Source organism: Delphinapterus leucas, chromosome 17 (assembly GCF_059928025.1).
Source record: "Delphinapterus leucas isolate spDelLeu-1000000601 "Yukka" chromosome 17, BTC_Dleu_Yukka2, whole genome shotgun sequence".
NCBI lineage: Eukaryota > Metazoa > Chordata > Mammalia > Artiodactyla > Monodontidae > Delphinapterus > Delphinapterus leucas.
The window spans coordinates 5622738-5646233 of NC_143145.1; positions in this window are offsets into that span (position 1 = coordinate 5622738).

Genomic DNA, 23496 nt, shown 5'->3' on the forward strand with positions numbered 1-23496 from the left:
CTTCTTTATTGCAGCATGGGATATAATAGTTGGGAGGCATCTTACACAAAATCTGATTTACGGAACTTAAACGGCTTTCCTGGCATCACATAAGTAGAAAGCAACAAAACTAAAAGTTAAAACGTCTTAAGATGGCATAAAACTATACTCTTTTCATGACATGACATTGCCCCTCTAGTGGTTCTATGAATTTACATATCAAGTTACTATAAGTCTACACTTGGAAAATAAATCTACATTTCACGTTTGCTCTCAACAGGCATAAAGTCTCAATTATGCAAGATGAATGCATTCTAGAGATCTGCTGTACAATACTTAAATTCTTTTGTGCACAAAGCATGCGAGCATCCGTCCAAGAAAAATCAAGAAATGGACAATGGAGACTGTCCAGGAAATCTGTTTTGGTGTTCAGTGACTTACAAGAAAAATTTTCAACTTTATAATGTTTGCTAAGCCTCTCTAAAAAGTGCATCTGGAATTGAAATTTCACTTGTGTCTGGCTACATGGTATTTAGGAGACATGTCTGAGTTCTCTGAATGTTGACGCCGATCAACGTGCATTTGATGAGGAGTTTCTGAGTCGTGTTGAAGGCGCAACATTTCAAAAGAAAAAATTCTCCTTTCTTATGGTTTTAACAGACCTAAGAAGCTGTTGTTCTCAGTGAGAAACAGATGGATGGAAATAATATCAGTCAACACAACAGTAGTTTAATGGGAAATTTTACAACATTTTGTGGTTATCAGCATCTACATAGGAGCCGTGACTGCAAATCCGTCCGTGAGGCTTGACACAAGCCTTATCAAATTTTGTAACTTTGGGATGGGATGAATAAAAATGACCTAGAATAGGTTCCGGCAAACCAGATGGAGTTTTATTGAGAACTATCAATTTTTTCTAATAGGATCTATATATTTCCTGGCATATGCCATTTAATTGATTGTGGCTTTGCAACCTTGTTAGGTAATTTTCCTGTCCCTGTGTGGTTTAGTGACTATGTGGTCTTGCTTTGTCATTTAAAGGTCAACATATTCAATATGTATCCAATTTGTGTTCATTTACTTCAGCTCCATAAATACTCCTTTGTTCATCTGTACATAAGCCATATTTCTCTTAGGAAGGACTTTCAGTTCTAAAACAATAAACTTATTGGCTGCTACACAGAAACTTGTAATAAGATTTGTGCTACTTCAGTAGACTGTGACTTATGCTACACTACTAGTGTTACCATATATGAGATTTCCAAGATAATGACTGAGACCACCCACACACTCCCAGGGGGATGTATAACCTTGGAGGCAATATACCTTTTAAGGAAAGAATGAGAAATAAGTGAGAGAACGTCATTTGCATATCTGTTAAAAAATGATGGAAGATGAGATAACGTGACAAAATGGCACTGACCAGAAGTAGAAAACACATATGGGGTCCAATTCTCATGTACTCTCTAGAGATGAAGAAGAGTTATGACAGATTAAAAACAGCATGAAATGTGACCCACAGTATATTAAAAACATAGCATAAAATAAAAACTTCCAACTGTAGGTTCCATGAAATCATTTATCTATTTATATATATATATATATATACACACACACACACATATACATACATATATACACATACATACATACATATGTATATTTAACACACAATTATTCTGGGAAACGAGGGAAAACATCTTGCTGGAGTAGAGTATAGAGTATTTGAACTCAGAAAATTCTAGGTTCATATCTTCACTATTATTAACTGTGACTTTGGGAAAGGTACTTAATAATTACCATCTAAGTCTAATTATTAAGGTCCTTAATAATTACCCCTTAAGAAAACAGGGGGATTATTGTATTTACTCGAATCGTTGCTATGATAAAGAGAAATAAAGGATTAAAGACACTGAGCATAGTGGATAGTGCTTTAAAAAAGCTAGTTCCATGTATTTTTTGCAAGGAACACTGTTGGGTCTGAGTTTTGGAGAGAAGGGCAGAGAAAAACAAATAGATATTCTGCCCTGAAGTTGTGCATAGCCTAAAAGTCAAAGTAAGCCACACATATGTGACTGTGTGTGATTGTGTGTGTGTGAGTGTGTGTCTATGAAAAGTTACGTGTGCTATAAAGAGGTGAAGGAAAAGGACCACAGGAGTTTATAGGAAGGAAGGAGCCAGACGTTAAAAGAAAAATATAATTTGGTTCAGAATTATTAAATTTCAAATTCTGAAAGCCATCCTAGGTTATGCCTCACTGTGTGCAATTGTTTCTCCATTTCAGGTCTAACGAGTCCATGATTTACACTGAGCACAACTAAGAGGTGCCCTGCTCCCTGCCTTTCCACCAGCCAGATCCTCTTTTCCTCACACTGAGATTGTCCAGTGTTTCTACCTTGCTTCTCTGCCTAAAACCTAAGCTTGACTCCTTCCATCCATTCTGCATATGGCTAGAGACCTGATGTTACAACCTTAGCTAAAAATAGTAGTAATAATAATAAAAATGGCTATTAAGAAGGACCTAGGAGGGAAAAGATAGAACAGAGAATTTTTTAAAAGCCTACAAACATGTCCCTGTGCAAGTACAATGTAAACTCAATTGAATTAGGAATCATAGTGAGTTATATGACCTGGTTGCAGTACTGCATTAAGCAACCGTATTATTTCAATAATAAAATAAACCCATTGAAACAGATTATTTTCTAAGGTAATTATTTAACTAATTTAAAAGTGGCAGGAGGATAGATGTTCCAATCTTTGCATTTTATTATGTCCTCACTGTATCCAGCCAGAAAAATCCTGTCTTTGGCAACTGCACTTCTTTACATTTACAGAAAAGTCTCACTTGTTTTCCCAAAGTTGAGTTATAACATATGTGTTATTTCATTTGTATACAAAGATCTCATTCTGAAGGGTTCCTATCAAAATTCCTTCTTCAGGTTGGTCTTTCCTGGATCCCTAAATTAGATTTGATTACCTGCTGTATCTGCCAGAGCAGCTTGTGTGCAGCCACTCACGGCTCTCATTCATCCCGTATCATTTGTAGAATGTCTGTGAGGTGAGTAGGGCAGGGGCCGCACCACCTTGCTTGCTGCTGGATCTGCTGCAGCGAGCCCAGTGCGTGGCCCCCCATCTGTGCTCACAGACTACCTGCTGAATAGACAATGAAGTAAAGGGACAAGGGTGTTGCTCTTATCTGCATTTTGCAGTTCAGAGCAATGTGTTGTGTTGAGGTTATGAATGAATCCAGTTCCCTCATTTAGTAAATAGCAGGTGCTAGTTTTATTTATTTTTTTAACATCTTTATTGGAGTATAATTGCTTTACAATAGTGTGTTAGTTTCTGCTTTATAACAAAGTGAATCAGCTATACATATACATATGTCTCCATATCTCTTCCCTCTTGTGTCTGCCTCCCTGCCACCCTCCCTATCCCACCCCTCTAGGTGGTCACAAAGCACAGAGCTGATCTCCCTATGAGATCTCCCAATGAGAGCAGCTGATTTTCCTATGAGAGCAGCTATGAGGCTGCTTCCCACTAGCTATCTATTTTACATTTGGTAGTGTATATGTCTATGCCACTCTCTCACTTTGTCCCAGCTTACCCTTCCCCCTCCCCGTGTCCTCAAGTCCATTCTCTAGTAGGTCTGCGTCTTTATTCCTGTCTTGCCCCTAGGCTCTTCATGACCAATTTTTTTTTTTTTAGATTCCACATATATGTGTTAGCATACGGTATTTGTTATTCTCTTTCTGACTTACTTCACTCTGTATGACAGACTCTATGTCCATCCACCTCACTACAAATAACTCAATTTCATTTCTTTTTATGGCTGAGTAATATCCCATTGTATATATGTGCCACATCTTCTTTATCCATTCATCTGTTGATGGACACTTAGGTTGCTTCCATGTCCTGGCTATTGTAAGTAGAGCTGCAATGAGCCTTGTGGTACATGACTCTTTTTGAATTATGGTTTTCTCAGGGTATATGCCCAGTACTGGGATTGTTGGGTCATATGGTAGTTCTATTTTTAGCTTTTGAAGGAACCTCCATACTGTTCTCCATAGTGGCTGTATCAATTTAAATTCCCACCAACAGTGCAGGAGGGTTCCCTTTTCTCCACATCCTCTCCAGCACTTATTGTTTGTAGATCTTTTGATGATGGCCATGTTGACTGGTGTGAGATGATACCTCATTGTAGTTTTGATTTGCATTTCTCTAATGATTAATTAATGATGTTGAGCATTCTTTCATGTGTTTGTTGGCAGTCTGTATATCTTCTTTGGAGAAAGGTCTATTTAGGTCTTCTGCCCATTTTTGGATTGAGTTGTTTGTTTTTTTGATATTGAGCTGCATGAGCTGCTTGTAAATTTTGGAGATTAATCCTTTGTCAGTTGCTTCATTTGCAAATATTTTCCCCATTCTGAGGGTTGTCTTTTCATCTTGTTTATAGTTTCCTTTGCTGTGCAAAAGCTTTTAACTTTCATTGCATCCCACTTGTTTATTTTTGTTTTTATTGCCATTTCTCTAGGAGGTGGGTCAAAAAGGACCTTGCTGTGATTTATGTCAGAGTGTTCTGCCTATGTTTTCCTCTAAGAGTTTGATAGTGTCTGGCCTTACATTTATACATTTATAAACTCAAACATTTTGAGTTTATTTTTGTATGTATGGTGTTAGGGAGTGTTCTAATTTCATTCTTTTACATGTAGCTGTCCAGTTTTCCCAGCGCAGGTGCTAGTTTTAAACACATCCAATAAATGACTCAGCAAAACCCTGACTTGCTGCATCCTGGGACATGTTGATTAGCCTGCCCAGAGTTCAATTTTTCTCGATTCTAGATGATGATTAAGAGTATGCACCCTGATCCACACTGACTATGTCCAAAACCCATTTACCAGCTGTGTGATCTTCAGCTAGTTACTTAACCTTTCTGTGTCTGTTTTTCATTTGTAAACTGTGGGTAGTAGAAATGCCTACTTATGGGGTCGTTGAGAGAATTACATGAGCTAATATTACACAAAATACTATAATAGAAGTATTAGCTAAGTCCTTGTTGTTGCTGTTATTCGTGTTATTGTTTACATATTTATTGTTACTATTTAAATGAGATATTATACTATACCAGATACTAATAATAAAATGAGATAGTACAAGTAAAATGCATAGCACAGGGCCTGGTATAGAGTAAACAAATAATAGCAGACTTTATTATTTTTAGTAGTAGTAGCAGTACTAGCAGCATCATTATCATTTAACTTTATTATTTCTAGATCACAGTTGATCACCAATAGTACAGCAAAAGTTATAGAAATATTAATAGTTGACACTGACTGTACACTTACTCACCACTTTACATGTACTAAATTCCCAGAGAGAAAAAAAGGAGAAGCAGTTAAGATAATGGACCCTGTAGCCCCGTTACTGGGGTCTGCATCCCATTTACACCACTTGCTCACTATGGGGCTTTGGATGAATCTTTCTGTGCCTATCTTTGGATGGACAATAACAGACTACCTCAAAATTTTGTTTTGAGGAACAGAAGAGATACAAAAAGTTTTTTAAAAGACAGTACATATCTAGCGCTTAGTAAGCATTCAAGAAATTAAGGTAGTATTATTGTTTTATTCTCATAACAACCTTAAGTATTTTATACGAATACTGTCTCCATTATAGAGCCATGTAAGCTGAAATACAGAGGGTAAATTACTTTCCCAAGCTTAGAAAGCAATTCAGTGTCAAAGCCGGACTTTGATCCAAGTCAGTGTGATTCTAGAGCCAGTGCTCTTAGTCAATATATGATAGAGGCCCTCCCCCGCCACCAAGAGACAGATGGGGTTTCAGAGTCACTGAGGGGATTATGTCTGCCATGCTGCTTGGCCCCGTCCATCTCCACATGCTTTTGTTGCCCTGTTTACCCCAACTTTTCTAGAGCAGAGCCTGTACAATGCTCTTATAACATGGGCTTTTTTACAACAGCTCTCTTATAGGCAATTTCTTTGTAAATATTTCCAGATAATTATGAAATAACATTTTGTCAGAAAATAAGTAGTGATTTCTTCTTAATCTTGACAATATAGCCCTTAATTTCTACTGCTTACACTGTTGAGTATGGCCCCGCCTTCATTAATACCTCCCTCTTTCCTCCCAATCCTATCGTCCAGTCCAAGGTAATCATTCATGTATTCCTTATCTATTCACCCAGACGTGTTTTTACTGCATATCAGACACTGCCATACAAGCTGGAGGTACAAACATATGGTAAGATACAGTTTTGGTTCCTTGGGGAGTTACCATCTAGTCTGGCTTAGTTATAAATGTGGGATGTTGCTAGCCCTTGTTTACCCAACTGCCATCCCTAATTTCAGTATTATATTGGGCACGCCTTTCCACTAGCAGTTTGGGGCTACTAAAATTCTTGGGATTTCAGTACAGTGTACCTGGGAAACACAAAGTCCTATTGCTTTTCTCAGTATCAGGCATCGACCAATTTCCTCATTCCCAAAACCTGTAGTCAGTTCACATGCCTATTTTTCTTCCTGGAGCCTAGCTTCTATTCCATGTTCCAGTGGGATACAAAGTTGGTACTATACCACAGATTCATTGCTTAAAATCTGCATTCTCCTTTTTTAGGTTTCAGAATTGTCTCATATCTAAAGATCTGCAAAGACTTCTAGTAGTATGTTTGATCCTGGTGAATAGTTTCCTACACTGGATCCTATCTTCCATGGAAAAGCTTCAGTGTCTGTAAGTTCTTGTCTGGGAATCTATCTTTATCATCTGTTCCTCCAAAACTAATGCCTTTGGACTGGGTGGGATACGATTACCCTACCCTTCTGAACTAGATAATTTTATGGCAGGTCTCTGTGCTATGAGGATTCATCATTAGAATTGGTTAATTTCTTACTGATTTTATCATTATCAAGACCTAGATCCCCTCCACATCCCCTAACCTTGCTCTGAATATACGGTATATCAGAAAATGCACATTAATAAACAATGACATTAGAAAAGCTTTGAAGAATAAAAGAGATTTCACTTCAGATATCCCACTGAGAAAGTCACATGGACTCAGATCAGGAATTCTTTACACAGATGTCATTCTTCCTTTCATTTTTCTATTTTCTTTACATTTCCATCTTTTATCCCAAATCTTGACATCTTATCTTATTGTGACATCTTCCATTGATGACAGATCCCAGTTTGTGTGAAAAGAGGAAGAAAAGATAGTATGAAATGCTGTCCTATGGGTCGTGCAAATAACGCTTTCTCTGAGTGCAGCTAGAGAGCCCCTCTTTCCTGCTAACATCATGCAGAGATGCTTCTCTCCAATGGTCATAAACAAAACACCAACAGATGTGAGGAACAAGTGAATATCAAGGAGGCAGTCACCATAGCAACAATAACCATGGAAAGTCCTCTAAACACCCACCCCTGCACCAGCATCTATTCAAAAATTCCGAGCATTCAGCTCACAGAAATACAGAAAAAAAAAAAAAAAAAAAAAAAAAAAAGCCAAGAGAACCTAAAGGCAGTGAGTAGAAAGGAGCTCAAAGTTGAAAAATTGGAACTCTCGTCACAAGTTTCACTTCTTTGCCCATGCCCAGGGCTTGCTCGAGGCAGAATAATGAAGGGAAATATTTTCCATGGCTTCCTTTTGCCTACAGGATAGAGTGCAGTCCTTAGTCTGTTATTTGAGGGTTTTTGCAGCCTGCGTTTTTTGGATTGTCACTTGTCTAGCTGATATAGCTGTTCAAGTCAAACAGTGTAACTCATTCTCCCCTGGATATAAAACATGCATTTCTAATACTGACTCACATTGCACAGATAATTCCCCTTTTGTGAAAGTCTAGTTCTTCTCAAATTTCCCCATTAAAATCCCAGACAACTGGTCCTGAGTCTTTGAAGTTTGATTTCATCCATGAAGTCTTCTCTAGCCCCTACAGTCCACAGCTATTTCTTGAAATATGAAGACAAAATCCCTGAGTTCATCTCTCAATTTGGATATTTAAAGCTGGGTGATATTGAACTTAACTTCACACACGCAAAATTTTGTAAATAAAATACTTTTTCAAAAAAAATCAAATGAGATAATGTAAATTAAATGACACATAGTAGCAATTATGATTTACATTATTATTTTTGACACTAATATTATTTCCCCTTTCGCTAATTTGCTATCTCCACACCATCTTTATGGAAGAATACCAATTGGCATGTTGTAAAATCTCAATAAACATTATGAAGGTAGAATATAGGATACTGAGGTGGAGTGAATCATTCAACATATATTAAAACAATGGAACGATATGAAATGTAGATTTGGAGGAATTTACATATACGCTTTTTGTCCCCATCATAAATCAACATAAATTTTATCTTCATTCACTCAAGCTGTGTCTTTCCCATAATTAAAGACTCGAATGAGATATTTCAGACAACCAATGAGTCAGTTCATCAAGAAAATCCATGAGAAATTTTCTTTTTCAGGATTGTTAAAACTGTAAGAAAACATAATCACAAGTGAGCACTGTCTAATTGAGCTGAAGAGATGAAGTAAACCACCTTCCTTCTTTTGGCCGATGCCTATTCATTCCTCAAAATTCTCTTAGCTGTCACATCTTCCCAGAATCCTCCTGTCCCTTCCCAGACACTGGGGGCAACCTCTTTGACCCTTCCACAGCATCTCTGCTGACAGTACAATATTATTTCTCGCATTCTTAAAATACTCTCTCCACTTGCTGTCCTGTGTCTCCTCCATTACTCTATTTATTATCTAGTGTCTCTTTCATTGCTGTGTCCATAATATAACACAGTGTCATGAACAATGTCATTGCTTATTGCATTAGTGAATTAGTGTATGGCTGAATGAGTGAATCAATGAATTAATAAAAGAATGAATCAGTCAAATCAAATGAATGTCACATATATGCAAACATCTGGATAATAATTTCTCCAAATTATTCAGAAAAAAGTTATTTGAGGTTTTAGAATAAGCTTTTTAAAATTTTTTAATTTTTCAATTTATTTAAATTTTTATTAAAACATAAAAATACATACAATATTATATTAGTTTTAGGTATACTATATAATAATTTGACAATTGCATACATTATGATATGATCACCATAATAAGTCTAGTAACCATCTGTCCCCATAAAAAGCTATTACAATATTATTGACCATATTCCATGTGTTGTATATTACATCCCCATGACTAATATATTATGTAACTGAAGGTTTTTATCTCTTAATCCTCTACACCTATTTCACCTATCCTCTTCACACCCCTACGTCTGGCAACCACCTGTTTACTCTCTGTATCTCAGTCTGTTTTCACTTATTTTGGTCATTTGTTTTTTTATATGCCAATAAGTGAAATCATGCAGTATTTGTCTTTGTCTGACTTATTTCACTTAGCATAACTCCCTATAGATCTATCCATGTTGTTGCAAATTGCAAGGTTTCATTTTTCTCACAGCTGAGTAAATATTTCATTGTATATATACAGCACATCATCTTTATCAATTTATCTATTGATGGACACTTAGGTTGTTCCATATTTTGGCTAATGACAATAATGCTACAATGAACACTGGGGTGCATATATCTTTTTGAATTAGTGTTTTTGATTTCTTCAGGTAAATACCCAGATTTACAATTGCTGAACCATATGGCAGTTCTATTTTTAATTTTTAAAGGAATCTCCACACTGTTTTCTGCACCAATTTCCAATCGCACCAATAGTGCATGAGGGCTCCCTTTTCTTCACAGCCCCACCAACACTTGCTATTTGTTGTCTTTTTGATGACTGCTATGCTGACGGGTGTGAGGTGGCATCTCACTGTGGTTTTGGTTTGCATTTCCCTGATGATTAGTGCTGTTGAGCATCTTTTTTGTGTCTGTTTCCATCTGTATGTATTCTTTGGAAAAATGTCTACTCAGGTCTTCTCCCAATTTTTTAATTGAGTTGTCTGGGTTTTTTTGTGTGTGTTAAGTTATATGAGTTATTTGTATATTTTGGACATTAACCGCTTATTAGATATATCATTTGTAAAATCTTCTCCCATTCATTAGGCAGCACTTTCATTTTATTGATAGCTTCCTTCAGCGTGCAAAAGCTTTTTCATTTGATATAGTCCCATTTATTTATTTTAGTTTTTGTTTCCCTTGCCTGAGGACAGATACAAAAAAATATTGTTAAGATCAATGTCAAAGACCATATTGCCAATGTTTTCTTCTAGGAGTTACATGATTTCAGTTCTTACATTTCAAGTTTATTTTTGTATATGGTGTGAGAAAGCAGTTCAGTTTGATTATTCTGCACGTAGCTATCCAGTTTTCCCAACACCATTTATGGAAGAGGCTGTGTTTTCCTTATTGTATATACTCGCCTCCTTTGTTGTAGATTAATTGACCATGCAAGTGTGGGTTTATTTCTGGGCTCTCTATTCTGTTCCACTGACCTATGTGTCAGTTTTTGAGCCAGTGCCATAGTGCTTTGATTAACATAGCTTTGTAGTACAGTTTGAAATCAAGGAACATTTTACCCCCAGCTTTGTTCTTCTTTCTCAAAATTGTTTTGGATATTTGGGGTCTTTTGTGTTTCCATACAAATTTTAGAATCATTTGTTCTACTTCTGTGAAAAATGCCATTGGTATTTTGATAGGGATTGCACTGAATCTGTAGATTGCCTTGGGTTGTATGAACACTTTAACAATACTAATTGTTCCAATTCATGATTACAGTATGTCTTTCCACTTGTTTGTGTTGTCTTCAATTTCTTTTATCAATACCTTATACAGTTTTCCAAGCACAAGTCTTTTACCTTCTTGGTAAGATTTATTCCTAGATATTTTGTTCTTTTTAATGCAATTGTAAATGGAATTGTTTTCTTAATTTATATTTCTAATAATTTGTTAGTGCATACAAATACAATGGATTTCTGTATATTAATTTTGTAACCTACAACTTTATTGAATTAATTTATTTGTTCTAATAGTTTTTTGTGCTGTCTTTAGGATTTTCTATATGTAGTATCATGTCATTTGCAAACAGTGACAGTTTTACATCTTCCTCTCCAGTTTGGACTCCTTTTACATCTTATTCTTGTCTGATTGCTGTGTCTAGGACTTACAATACTATGTTGAATCAAAGTGGCAAGAGCAGGCATACTTGTCTTGTTCCCAATCTTAGAGGAAATGCTTTCAGCTTTTCATTGTCAAGTAGGATGCTGGCTGTAGTTTTGCCATATGTGGCCTTTATTATGTTGAGGTATGTTCTTTCTATACCCACTATGTTGAGAGTTTTTATCATAAATAAATGTTAACTTTTAGCAAAAGTCTTTTCTGCACCTACTGAGCTAAGCATATGATTTTTATTCTTCAGATTGTTAATGTGGTATATTGCATTGATTGATTTGTGGATGTTGAACCATCCTTACACCCTGCCATAAATCTCACTTGATCTTTGTGTATGATGCTTTTAATGTATTGTTGAATTCAGTTTGCTAGTATCTTGTTGAAATTTCCACATCTATGTTCATTAGTGATATTGCCCTGTACTTTTCTCTTTTCGTGGTGTCTTTGGCCGGTTTGGGTATCACAGTGATTCTGGCCTCATAAAATGAGTTCAGAGTGTCCATTCCTCTTCTATTTTTTAGAATAGTTTGCAAAGGATAGGTGTTAACTCTTCTTTAAATGTTCGATAGAATTCACCTCTGAAGCCACCTAGTCCTGGACTTTTGTTAGTCGTTTTTTGTTTTTGTTTGTTTGTTTCTACTGATTCAATTTCATTACTGATAATCGGTCTCTTAATGTTTTCTATTTCTTCCTAATTCTGATTTTTTCTTGAGAGATTGCACATTTTGGGGAATTTATCCATTTCTTCTAGGTTGTTCATTTTATTGATGTATCATCTGTAGTAATCTCATGATCTTTTGTATTTCTGTGATGTCAGTTCTAACTTTTCTTTCATTTCTGATTTTATTGATTTGGGTCCTCTCTCATTCTTTCTTGATGAGTCTGGCTAAAGATTTATCAATTTTATTTATCTTTTCAAAGAACTGGCTCTTAGTTTCATTGACCTTTTCTTTTAGTCTCTTTTTCATTTCTTTCTGCTCTAATCTTTATTACTTCTTTCTGTCTACTAATCTTGGGCTTTGTTTGTTCTTCAGCTCCTTTAGGTGTAAGGTTAGATTTACGGTTTATTTGTGATTTTTCTTATTTCCTGAGGTAGGCTTGTATCACTATAAAGTTCCCTCTAAGCACTGCTTTTGCTGTATCCCATAAGTCTTTGATTATTGTGTTTTCATTTTCATTTGTCTCCAATTATTATTTTTTTATTTCCTCTTTGATGGGCATACACACACACACACACACACATACATACATCTGGTCTAATGTGTTGTTTAAGGCAAATGTTTCCTTAATGATATTATGTTTGGATGATGTGCCCATTGATGTAAGTGCGGTGTTAAAATCCCCTAATATTACTGTGTTACTGACAATCTCTCCCTTTATGTTTGCTAATTTTTGCTTATGTATTTAGGTGCTCCTATGTTGGGTGTTTATATTTTTACAATTGTTATATCTTCTTACTGGATTGATCTCTTTATTGTTATGTAATGTCCTTTTTATTTCTTATTAACAGTTTGTTTGAAAGTCTATTTTGTCTTTCTTTTTATTTGCATAGAATACCTTTTTCCATTCCATCAATTTCAGTCTGTTTGTGTCTTTAGGTCTGATGTGAGTCTCTGCAGGCAGCATATATATGGGTTTTGGTTGTTTGTTTTTGTTGTTTTTATTTGTTTGTTTTTCCATTAAGTCACTCAGTGTCTTTTGACTGGAACATTTAATCCATTTACATTTCAAGTAATTATTGATAGGTTTGTACTTACTGAAATTTTGTAATTGTTTTCTGGCTGTTTTGTAGTTCTTTTCTGTTCTTTTCTTCTTCTTTTGCTCTCTTCCCTTGTTATTTGATAACTCTCTTTATTGTTGTGTATGTTTGGAGTTCTTAGTTCTTTCTCTTTTTATGTGCATGTATCTATTATAGGTTTTTGGTTTGTAGTTACCATGAGGTTCATACATAAATATGTGTGTATGTAATTTCAAGTTGATAATCTCTTAATTTGAAAATGTAATTAATGATTAATTATGAATAATGATAATATCTTCAATTTGAAAGCATTCTAACAATGCTATATTTTTGCTCCCTGGTTCAAAAATGTTAATGTCTTTGATATCATATTTTATATATTTTTGCTTTGTGTGCCCCTTAACTACTTATTGTGAATATAGATGATTTTAGATTTATTTATTTTTTTTTGGCTGGTCTTCAGATCATTCTCATAGATAGTTGCTCTGTAAACAGTTACAATTTTGGTGTGCCCATGGGACAAGGTGAGCTCAGGTTCTTTCTGCTCTGCCGTCTTGGCCACACCACCTAGAATAATCTCAAGTGCATGATGGCATACACTACTTTATTATCTCATGTATTTTTGCAAGATTTATTTAAGTTAATTTACAAAAAGAAAAAAACTAATGACATATGCATTACCCCTATTTTACAGCTATAATAACAAAGTTATGGATATCTTTGCAGATCATTTAGTTAAGTGGTTCTCAATCTATGGCTGTCACACTTAATAATGTGCTTTTTTGCATATACTGAACAACTCTAAGGTAAAATGCATAAATGTTCATCATAAAGCCACAGAAGCTATTAGTTAATGCAGTTTGATTGGCACATAGGGGCTTCAGAACACTGACTTTGAACACACAGAAATAAATATATATTCTTATAATTTTTAAATGAGGAAAAGATTGGGAACTAACTTAATTCATAACTACCCCTGGGGAAAAGAAACTCAGATCCAAACAGGAAAAATTATTTTGTATTAGTGGCAGAATCAGGAGAGTGAATTTATTCCCTAATCCAAGGATCACTGTCCTTTCAATTAATCTATGAAGGGATTTGCAATATGCTTTTGAAACACCTGTACAATTTCCTCATTATTTACTTTCTCTTGCAAGTGTAGCTGTGGCCGAAGATCACAGAAGAGTCATGGTATAATCTTCCTGTGTCCTACAGATTGTTTTCAGCTAATTTACCAGTAACTCATACAAAGCTTTGTACTTCTGAAGACATTAGCTGAGCTTGGGGAAAAGCTTGTAGATGACAAGTTTAATGCTGTTTTTTAAATGATATAATTCCCAAGATGACCTAGTGATTTAATTAACTCATATTTAAAAATATGGAGGTAGGAGTTGGAACCAGTTATGTCCACTATTTTTAATTAAATTTCTGAAAGCTATGGGCCTCGATCACTGAATGGGCTGTTATCTGTAACCATGGGTCTTAAATAAGGGGCTTTTAGTATCTAATTTTATATTATTAGAAGAAAGCTTGTAAATTATTCTACACCAGTAATTTCATAAATATATATTTTATCTGGCATTAAAAAGACATTATTTATGTAGAACTCCCTGTTAGGAGAATGGACTACTTTTAGATGAGAAGCAGTCCAAAGGTACCATCACATTCATCATCTAAACATAATTAGTTATATAATGTAATAGAGTCTGAATTATATTAATGTAGTAAGACTGGAAAACACAAGTCTGAAAAAACTAGCTATGGAAAATTTTGGTTGATGCAATTTGAGTTATATTTATATTAAACTGCAGAAGTTAACAAATGGCCAAAGAGTAAAGCAGAACCTAATGGCATTTCTTCAACAAGCAATAAGGGCTCACTGTGTTCTCGCTAATATACTAGGCACTGACAATAAAACACAGACATAGTTCTTATTCTGAATTTACAAGCTAGTACTGGAGATTTGCAGTGATAAGTCTATACCGTATATATGTTGTCAAAGCAGGGGACTTGGCTATGGGAACTACCCAATGGTTTCATTAAGGCACTACTAGAATGAATAAATTTCAGTGTGTCTTTTCTCTATTTGTGTCACTCCTCTCATAATTGCAATTCCCTGTGATGCAAAGGGTAGGAATTTCCAATAATGGCCCTGGTGCTTACCCTTGATTACTTGGATAACCCCCCTCACTCTCTCAGGCAGGGCACTGTGCTCAGGCAGTTTCCCTTAGCATGGGTGTCTTCTTCACCATTATGTAAAATCCCACTGGTCTCAAGACTTCCAGATACAGGGTATCAGGTATCCACAGGCAATTCCTATAGCCAGACTGTTTAGCTTCCCATACTTTGGGTGTGCCTTCACTGATAAAGGTGCTCTCACATTTGCTTGTAAGGAGTGTTGGTGTGTTGTGGGAAGTTGGGGGTCATTACTCCTTAAAGAAAGAAAACTCATACAGAATATTCAGCAGATCAACTTGGCCCAAGCACACCTTCCAGGGACAATGGGAGGCTAGACTCCTCCACTCATCTGATCCTTGTCATAAATGTATCCCCAACAATTCTTTTCTGTAACTTGCTGAGAGGAAGTTGCATTTGAATGTATGCCTTAAAGAATTATAGGATTTCTTTCACCTAGTTAATTGTTTACACTTTATTCTTTGTAAATTTATAATGAAATTATAGAATATTCAAAACCCATAGCAAAGACCAAAAGGTTCACTCAAAATTTTACTGTATTAATACAATCTTTGTTTATCCATTTATCTTGTTTGTTACATGATTATAGTTATAGTTTTCAATCTGATTTTTCCTACTGTCTTTAATGGGGTTACTTAAACAAATGGGGGCTTTGCTTTATAGTTTTACGAACTTGGGAAGGTTATATAACTTCCTTATGCCTCAGTGGTTCAGATGTATGTTGATTTTTGCATGTGTGTATGTCTGTGTGTTCATGTTTCCTGTTCGTGGGTGAAAAGCTGGACCAAGTGACTTAACAGAATTCTTTTCAGTTCTAAGTTTTATGATAATTGATGATTAATGAACTTTCCTCTTAGCTTTATAATATATCACAGTAGCATTTTAAGTAAGCTCTATATATGTGGGAGTATTAGTAAAGAGGGAAAACTATCTTCATTTTAACCAATACTGGATAAGGAGGTTAGAAAGAGAAGGGTGGGAAAGAAATGAACGAAGAAAGGAAGTAGAGAAAACCACCTGAGACCACAAGTGCACGCAACAGCAGTACCGCCATTTTGCACAGGTTATGGTTCACTTCACCAAAAATCAATTGTCTAAATGGCAATTATGGTCATTTGTTCAATGACCATTTATTTATTTTATCAAATTATTGATTTATCAAACATTTATTAATGTTAAATACTTATGGAGACCTTCAAGATGGCAGAGGACTAAGATGTGGAGATCACCTTCCTCCCCATAAATACATCAAAAATACATCTACACGTGGAACAACTCCTACATAACACCTACTGAACACTGGCAGAAGACCTCAGACTTCCCAAAAGGCAGGAAACTGCCCACGGACCTAGGTAGGGCAAAATAAAAAAGGAAAAACAGAGACAAAAGAATAGGGACTGGACCTGCACCAGTGGGAGGGAGCTGTGAAGGAGGAAAGGTTTCCACACACTAGGAAGCCCTTCACTGGTGGAGACGGGGGGCGGGGGTGGGCAGGGGGGAAGCTTTGGAGCCACGGAGGAGAGCACAGCAACAGGGGTGCGGAGGGCAAAGCGGAGAGATCCCCGCACAGAGGATCAGGGCCGACCAGCACTCAGCAGCCCGAGAGGCTTGTCTGCTCACCCGCCGGGGCGGGCGGGGGTGCTGGGAGTTGAGGCTCGGGCTTCGGAGGTCAGATGCCGGGAGAGGACTGGGGTTGGCTGCGCGAACACAGCCTGAAGGGGGTTAGTGCGCCACGGCTAGCCGGGAGTCCGGGAAAAAGTCTGGAGCGGCCGAAGAGGCAAGAGACCATTGTGTCGGGGTGCGCAGGGAGAGGGGATTCCTTCCCAGCGCGCCCACAAAAAGCAGAGCACCACCTAAATGAGCTCCAGAGATGGGCGCAAGCAGCAGCTATCAGCTCGCACCCCAGAGACGGGCATGAACCGCTAACGCTGCTGCCGCTGCCACCAAGAAGCCTGTGTGCGAGCACAGGACACTAGCCACACTCCCCTGGGAGCCTGTGCAGCCCGCCACTGCCAGGGTCCCATGATCCAGGGACAACTTCCCCAGGAGAATGCACGGCGCCTCAGGCTGATGCAAAGTCATGTCGGCCTCTGCCGCTGCAGGCTCGCCCTGCATTTCAATTATGACTACCATACTCCTCCCTCCCCACGGCCTGAGTGAGCAAGAGAGCAAGTGAAAGAGTAGCACTAACATATATATATACGCTACCAACTGTAAAATAGATAGCTAGTGGGAAGCAGCCGCATAGCACAGGGAGCTCAGCTCGGTGCTTTGTGACCACCTAGAGGGGTGGGATAGGGAGGGTGGGAGGGAGACGCAAGAGGGAGGAGATGTGGGGATACATGTGTACTGTACGGCTGATTCACTTTGTTATACAGCAGAAACTAACACAACATTGGAAAGCAATTATACTCCAATAAAGATGTTAAAAAAATGTTAAATACTTATGAAGTTTAAAAGAAATTATTACTGATCAGGATGACTTTAGCAAATTTTGATTGGTTTTGTTTGTAGAAAGTTCTTGGTTTGTTTTTAGTTTGTCTTCACATAAGAAGTTTAAACAATGAATGATCTCTTCCAAGCCAAGAGTCATAAGTTTGTACTTTATCTTTTCTTTTTTTTTTTACAGAATATTTAATATTTAGAAAAGTATATTTAATCAGTAACCAAAATATCAGGATGAGAATAAAATCTTATATCTGAAATACTTTCACCATAAATACGATGTTTGGGGAGAGTTCTGAAAAAATATGGAAAATTTTAGTTACTAATAGCTAAGAATCCAGGATTAAACTTGATGCAGAATTGAGTCATTGATGAATCAATAGTAAAAATCACCTAAAGATTAGCAGTATTTAACATTTAAAGAATTTGGGAGCATTCACAGAGACTGAAGCAATCCTGTCACCGAAGGATACTTGAAATATAAAAATAATGACAAACTGACAAAATTAAGTTTAATATGACTTCTGTGAAACTGGTGAAAGTCTACTAAAAATTTTGAATTTTAAAGGAAAAGAAAATACTTAAAAATAATTGAAAGTAACCTAAGTACTCCAAAGAGTAATAAATTTCTGAAATTTTGGTATCTAACAAGGAACAATTGGGATACATCAGTTTGGTAGCAATTTACTGAACGGTCCAATATATGATGTAACACACTGTAATACAGCAGGAAGAAAGGATGTCCAGAATGAACTGCCAGAATGACTTCGTGAATGGGTCAGGCATTAACCACATAATGACATTGTAATGGAATGATTAAAAGTATTTTTAAAATCATAGGCATAAAGCAAGAAATAATAGCAATGTCATAATTTTCTAAACCTAAGCTTAATAAACATCAACTTTATATATCAGTGAAAAAACTCTTTAAAAGTATTGACAGAAATTGCAATTATTTTTTGAAGGATTCAAAAGGGATTGACATGAACTGAAAAACTGTATATTAAATGCTGAGTTTTGGGTTCTGGTAATGAAGTATTGTTTTCTCAAAATTAGGGCACTTATAAAAAGATAATCACTTAATGGCCTCAACTTCTGCCAATTAAATATTTTTTAAGTATTTCAATAAAAACAAAATGAAATCTGCTCAACTAAATCTGTGCAAAAATTTTCAGTTAGCAAAATCACCCCCATTCAATTGCTACAAACTTCATGATTTTCATTTTTATAATACATTTGTAATTTTTGTATTTGCAGAAAGCTGATCACTTGTGACTTGGTCATCAGTGAAATGTTCTTTAGATGGATGAATTATCATATTTGCTTTTTTAAAAAAATTATTTATTTTTGGCTGCATTGGGTCTTCATTGCTGTGCGTAGGCTTTCTCTAGTTGTGGTGAGCGGGGGCTACTCTTCGTTGAGGTGCGCGGGCTCCTCACTGCGGTGGCTTCTCTTGTTGTGGAGCATGGGCTCTAGGTGCGCAGGCTTCAGTAGTTGTGGCACATGGGCTCAGTAGTTGTGGCTCACAGGCTCTAGAGCGCAGGCTCAGTAGTTGTGGCGCACGGGCTTAGTTGCTCCGCGGCATGTGGAATCTTCCCGGACCAGGGCTCGAAGCCATGTCCCCTACATTGGCAGGCGGATTTTTAACCACTGCTCCACCAGGGAAGTCCCCATATTTTCTTTTTGAAGAAATACCCCACTTCCTTATAAAACTCCTTTTTCAATATATAGGATAAGCATAAAACAAGCCTACATGGCCCACTAATTACAAATAATTCCATTCTATCCGCAATTGGTGACATGAAATTGTCTAAGAGGTAGGTGTCGGCATGAATTTGTGAGGAGGATTAAGTCCGAGGTCAAGAGAGACCTATTGGATGAAATCAACATTAATGTATAATGGGGAGTGGAATACAGATAACAGAGATTTCAGAAACTTTCCAGGAAAGGGAGTCAGAAACTATAAAACAAAACCCCTGGGCTTAGTCTTTTACAGACCTACCTTATTTAATCACACTTTGCTTTACTGCACTTTTCAGATAATGCATTTTTCACAAATTGAAGTTTTGTGGCACCCTTGTGTGGAGCAAATCTGTTGAAGCCATTTTTTTCAACAGCATTTGCTCACTTTGTGTCTCTGTGCCACATTTTGGTAATTCTCCCAAGATTTTTTCTTTATTATTGTATTTGGTATGGTGATCTGTGATCAGCAAACTCTAACGTTACTACTACCACTCACTAAAGGCTCAAATGATGGTCAGCATTTTTCGGCAGTAAAATATTTTTAATTATGGTATGTACATTTTTTTAGACATAATGCTATTGCACGCTTTAATAGATTATAGTGTAGTGTAAACATAACTTTTATTTGCACTGGGAAACCAAATAATTTGTGTGACTCACTTTATTGTAATATTTGCTTTACTGTGGTGGTCTGGAACCAAAACTGTAATATCTCTGAGGTATGCTTGTATATGATTTCTTAAGTTTGTATAGCTTCCTCAAGTTTGCCATATTTTTATATATATTGCCCTTTTCCCCCTTTCTTCTTTAATGATAATAAATGTGCAACACAAAGAGGTAAAGACTCCAAAAGCTTGTGAGTTACAGGAGAAAAGGGGCTATAAGGGCTATATTTTATTTATATAGAAACCCAAGAGGCCAAGAACAGTGTCTTAAACTCAGTAAGTATTAAAGAAAAAAGTCATTCATTTAATCAATGTATGCATGAATTAACTGTGTACAAGCAAAATGAGTGAATGATCAAGTAAATACTTTCCTTCCTATAAGACAGGTGGAGAGACAGATAGAGATATCATATCCTACTGTGAAGCGAGATTTTGAACTAAAGAAACCCCAAAGGGTAGATGGGGGTACATTCACTCAGAGACAAAGAGAATAGAAGACTACATATATGGAGTCTGAAACGAGGAAGAAAGAAGGGCAGTGGGAGACAATCTGGGTTATAAAATGACCCCCAAGTGAATTCTTGAGAACTCCCAACAAAACTTTGAAAAATAGAGAATCATATTCCTCAAGAATCAGATGGGACCACAGATAAAAGTATCCTTTTCAACTAGGGAACTCTGGAAAATTGATTCTTGATTCTGAAAGTAAAGCAATTTTTATTTGATTCAAAGATATCTTCGAGGGCAAGAGAAGTTTAATGTGTATATAGTGTGTTTGAAGACTTTTCTAGGGTCCAAGAAACTCTCCTTTGGGTATCTTAAGCTGGTTTATTATCCATTATCTATAACACAAAAATAATGAAAGTGGTACAATTCTCTGTTCAGAAAGCCCACAGGAATACCAGAGTTTGACAGCCATGATATATCTCAGTTAGTTTTTCCTGTGTAAAACCATCACAAATCAGAGAGCAGACAGTGTGTTGGTTAAAGAGACTACACATTGAGATGATGAAGTTATTCATTTATCTTCATTGAAAGAACTCAGACTGCAGTATGGTTGATAACATAAATCTCATCCTATACAAGATCCTCGCCCCTAATAATGTCTCTTAGCAATCTGATTAAAATTGTTTTTGTTTTCCAGTACAAAACAGTGATCTGACTTTCCTGATTAGTCACTGAAACTTTCAACCCAATTTGTGGTGCTAAAACCTGGAGAATGATTCGATTTGAATAAAATGAAGAATTAAAAACGGCCTTGAAAAAGGGGGTCAGTGATTAAAATATGTAAGAATAAAAAATTTAAGTCTGCTTGTAATTCACCTTCCTTCTTCTGATACTTCATTCAAGTGAAATATCATTTCTTTAGAAACCATTTCTACATGCACAGATACTCTGATTTAATAATTTAATGTTAGCAGAAAAAAAGTCAAATGGTGCAGAGTGAGAAGGGAAGTTTGCACAGTAATGTTGATAACATAAAGTTTTAAAAAATGTAACTATGGTACAGACCATCAAAATACTGAAAAATAGAGCAACAATATAAATATTTTTGAGTATAGATACAGAAGGAGAAGAAAAAAACCATCTTAGAGAAAAGAATGTGGGAGGGAAGGAAGGAAGGAAGGGAGGACAGGAAATGGGGAGAAGGTAGAGGTAGAACAAAGAAAAAAAAGAGACAGAAGAAATTAGCTCCCTAACATTCCCTATGTATTTACTACATGCCAAGAGTTGTTCTAGGTGATTTCTTATACATTATTGAGTTTAATCCTCAAATCAACCTGCCAGAATGGGGTTTGTTTATTTCTTTACTTTCTGCATTACATTTAAGAAAGTTTTTTCTTTTTCTTTGAAAGAAAAATAAATTCTCAAAGATAAAATAAGTGAAAAAACACAGACCAAATTCTGCATATGTGAAAATCACTTCCTGCCATGCAATTTCCCCTGTTATTTCTTTCTGTTCCTTCTATGTTCATTCCTGCAGTAGAAACTAACCTAAATGGGTTGGTGGCTCCATCTATTAACATCTGAGTTTCATCTTGAGACAAACCCTCCAGTAAACATTTGACCTTTTAGCTATTCCTCATGAACCCTTTCCCACATCAGCCTGCCCTCATGTCACCAGCGGCCACTGCCATGCTGCTTAGATGAGGATACTTTCTCTCCTTTGGAGGATAAATATTGATACGAGAGGCAGGTTCATTTTTTCCTTCTCATCTATCTCCTGTCTTTACTATTTCCACCCTTCCTTGACCTCACAGTCTAGGTCAGAAGATAAGGGGGCTTCCTCCTTCCTAAGTATTCCATCTGTGACTTTGACCATCACTTCCACATCAACATCACTTTTTAAAATTTTAATTCCTCTCTCTTAAATCCTACTTGTCAGGAAAACCAACAAAAATAAAACCCAAAACATTAAAATTTCATCCCAAGATCTCTAAGTCTAATTCAGTCATGCCATTGAGATGTAGTTTTTTCTAGCTGAGAAGGTTGACTAAACGCTTCCTTAATACTTTCAGAGGTCTTAATAAAAGGTCTTACAGCCACACCATTCATTGGAATTTGCTCTCAAATTCCAGGGTCTTTTGGTTAACATCAGAGCAGATACAGCTCCACAAAATGAGGAACTGAAAATAAAGTTTTCTCCCCCTACACACTCAAGATAAAATGATGAGGCAGAGATGGGGTAACTGCAATTATGATTTCCCTTCAAAAAAGAGAACAGGGGCACAGCAGACCATAGTCTGCAGAAAATTCAAAATCCGTATCAGCAAATGTTATAAAGTTCCCTATATCAGGGGTGGAAAATTATGTGACTGGGCTTTAACTATGCTTCCTGAGTGTCTTTCTGGTGTGTTCCTCAAGATCCAGGACTCCACACTCTGGAATGTCTTTCCTTCTCCCTTGTCCTCCATGTTCACTTCTGAAGGAGACACTGGAAATACGCTATTGAGCAAAATTTTCAGCCTGATTCCTCCTGAAGAAAAGTTGGAGACTGAGAGTTCTTTTAAAAATAAACTAGTCCCAGTCCTTTTTAGTCAGGACTTACGGCACCTTCACTTATATAATTCTCTTAAAATTTTTGTGGGTTTCCTATGAACTTGCTTAGACACTTTACACTTAGACACTTAAATACTCCATTTTACAGATGTCACACCCAAGATGTGTCTCTTTATCTAGACTGATGTACTTTTATTTTGAGAATGTCTTGCTATATTGGAAGAATGCCCATGAGATTCCTAGAAGTTCTTTTGTCTAGAAGAGAGTTGACTAGCTATTATTTTAATTTATTCAGAAGCCTTAATAAAGAGTCTATAGTACAGCTACAACCCTGCTTTGACTTTTAGGCTGAGTCAATGTCTTTCTGGTAGTACCCTGTGTTTTGTATTTTACCATCATGAGAGGCCGGAGATGCAAATCAGCTTTAATTATTACATCAGTGATTTCTTTCTCAAATACATACACTCTAAATTCCATTTGTAAATAAATGTGCCAGTTTTTATTTCAGCTTATCTCTTTCTTGTAATCCCTTATCATATAAACTCTAGGCAATGTGATGACTCTTTTAACACTGTGTTTGGAAATCTTGTG